The sequence below is a fragment of the Hippocampus zosterae genome, chromosome 4, assembly GCF_025434085.1.
Source record: "Hippocampus zosterae strain Florida chromosome 4, ASM2543408v3, whole genome shotgun sequence".
Taxonomy (NCBI): Eukaryota; Metazoa; Chordata; class Actinopteri; order Syngnathiformes; family Syngnathidae; genus Hippocampus; species Hippocampus zosterae.
This window is the reverse complement of record NC_067454.1, coordinates 20,611,676-20,614,533: the sequence shown is the minus strand read 5'-3', so window position 1 is coordinate 20,614,533 and position 2,858 is coordinate 20,611,676. Positions and strand designations below refer to the sequence as shown.

The 2,858-nt window shown below is 43.5% G+C and overlaps 1 long non-coding RNA gene across 1 annotated transcript; it reads right to left on the bottom strand.

The window, feature by feature from the left end:
• Positions 1 to 919: 919 nt before the first annotated feature.
• Positions 920 to 2,000, bottom strand: LOC127599441 (uncharacterized). The gene is made up of 2 exons (XR_007962110.1): positions 1,108 to 2,000; positions 920 to 1,067 (listed from the first exon to the last, which is right to left on the bottom strand). It is a non-coding gene; the product is annotated as an uncharacterized LOC127599441 (long non-coding RNA).
• Between the last annotated feature and the right edge of the window lie 858 nt (positions 2,001 to 2,858).

Below are 2,858 nucleotides of genomic sequence, written 5' to 3'. Positions count from 1 at the left end.
TCCAGTGGTTAGTGCGTCGACCTCATAGTGCAGAGGTCGTGGGTTTGATCCCAGCTCTGGCTGTCCTGTGTGGAGCTTGTACGTTCTCCCCGTGCTTGTGTAGGTTTTCTCCAGGTCCTCGTTTCCTCACACATTCCAAAAACATGCATGGCAGGCTGATTGAACACTTTAAATTGTCCCTAGGTGTGAGTGCGGATGCTTGTTTGTCTCTGTGTGGCCAGCGATTGATTGGCAACCGGTTCAGGGTGTCCCCTGTCTACTGCCCGAAGACAGCTGGGATAGGCTCCAGCATGCACTGTGACCCTTGTGAGGATAAAGCGGTTTGAAAAATGGATGGATGGATGAATTATTACATCTTGTCATCAAGTTACTCATGGAATTAACAATAATTAAGCGCAGATTAGATCGCATGCCACCAGAAACATATGTCATCTTAATCGTTCAAACAAACAATTCACTCAAGCGCACACACACACACACACACACGAGATACACAAAAATACATCTAGAACACAAACACTTTATGGCGACAGAACAATTTCAGAGATATGCACTACATGAACCAATTAACATCTGTGACTGCAAATTCCACAAACCACGACGATTATGCTAAAGCATGCACTTGTGGGTGGTTGTGTGAGTTAAAAGATCATATAGTACCTGATAATGGAGAAATATAAAAGCCTTCCATAAATAGACTGCAATTAAAATAATTTCATGACCTATAATTTTTTCCAGGGCGGCACGATGGTCGACTGGTTAGCACATCCGCATCACAGTGCAGAGGTTCGGGCTGCGGCCTTCCTGTGTGGAGTTTACATGTTTTCCCCGTGCCTGCGCGGATGTTCGCCGGGTACTCCGGTGCCCTCTCACATCCCCAAAAATATGCATGGTAGGTTAATGGAACACTCTAGATCAGGGGTGGGCAAACTTTTTTGGCTCGGGGGCCGCATTGACTTTTAAAATTTGACAGAATGGCCAGGTCAGCACGAGCTATGGTACATAAAAAACAAAAACAAAACTGCATTTCCATGTCAAACATCAACAGAACAAAAGCATGAAAGTACCTTATTAACCTTACAGTACCTTATAAGTAACTTATAGTACCTTATTAATATACTTTTTTAAATGACAACAGTGTTGTTGATGACCTATTTTAGCCTGTGCATTGCTGCAGATGAGTTCTGATCAGACCAGTAGAAGTAGAGCGATACAGAGGTCGAAAAGACCCCCCCCCCCACCTATGTTCTACAACTTCAAGTCAATGCGCCACCTGGCGGTGAAATGCCTATCATTACAAGTCCAATTGAAATGAATGCAATCATTCACATCGAACCTTAACTGTGGACCAACCTTCGGCGGGCCGGATTAAAAAGACCAACGGGCCGGATTTGGCCCGCGGGCCGTAGTTTGCCCACCACTGCTCTAGGTGTTAGTGTGCGCGCAAACGGTTGTTCGTCTATATGTGTCCAGCGATTGGCTGGAAATCAATTCAGGGTTTACCTCACCTATTGCCCTAAGACAGCTGGGATAGCCTCCAGCACAACCGCGACCCTTGTGAGGGTCCAATTGCCCATGTGACATGTGTGGCTGAAGACATCTTCTGCAAAGTAAGATCTTGTAGTTTACCGATATGAACATGTTTACTACAATGTGCGCTTTCCACTGCCCTCATTTTAATGAGATTGAAGGGAGCTGCTTTGATTGGCAGGGAGTTGGCTGCTTCAATCCCATAACAGCAAACATAGGTGCAATGCTCCATTAACACCCAATTCTACCTGCAGTCTATGAAATTACCAAAACAAAGATAATTCTACCCACACGCAATTAAACTGCGCTTTGCGCTACACTTGCACTCGGAATGAAACGGCAAATGGGACATATTTGGCATTGACATTTGTGTTCAACACTTTGTACATTTCCCGATCTTGATTCCGATTAAATTAAGGAGACATAAGTGTCTCCAAGAATGTGGTAATTACATCTAAAAAAGTGTTAAAAAAACAACTAGAAGTGAAAATAGGTAGGCATGCTGAGTATCATAGAAAAATTCTCCACACTACATACCAGGAAATGTTTTATTCATCAATTGTCTAAAGCACCATTTCTCAATGCAGTTGCATATGAGATGAATCTCTCCCATCTGATTTTACCCAGTCCAGGGCCCATTCTGAACTGGCTGCCAAACAATAGCAGTCCAGCACACCCTCATAAAGATATTGCATTTCAATTATAAACACATGAACAACACAAGCTCAAAGAGATGAAACATGAACAGTGCATCACTTCACAAAAATGAGTCATGATGACGATAAATCAGTCTGACGGGTATGAGTAATAACACCGCAGACACATTCATCACGGCACGTAACATCTTTATTACCTCTTTCCTTAGGACATACCGTACATATGTATAATACGTGTGCAATGAGAGTGAGAGAGAGCAGTGCACGGAAAACAGTGTCCCCGGGGACTGCTCACTCCTGCTGGAGCGACCTGTCTTAAATAAATCATTCCATTTCCATGACTAACTTCTCTATCTCCCTTTAATCCAGTGTGGGAGAGAGTGAAGCAAGATAGGGGGTAAGCTGTTTGCCTTCCTATTTGCCTGTGTGTCGCTTTAAGCCTTTGGTAACTTGAGTTCTCAAACTTTTTTTGACCCACTTAAATATAACAGTAAGCCCACAAACTGGGTTGTACAGTAGCAGCAGCAGTGGGGAGAGGTGCTTTGTCAGTAAACAATGTTGTTTGCCGTGAACTGTGAGTCACTCGTTCAAATAATCCTCACAATCAAAAGTTTACCAAGGTCAATCGCATAAATAATTCTTCTTAGTGAAGGTGTCAGCAGTTAGGATGGT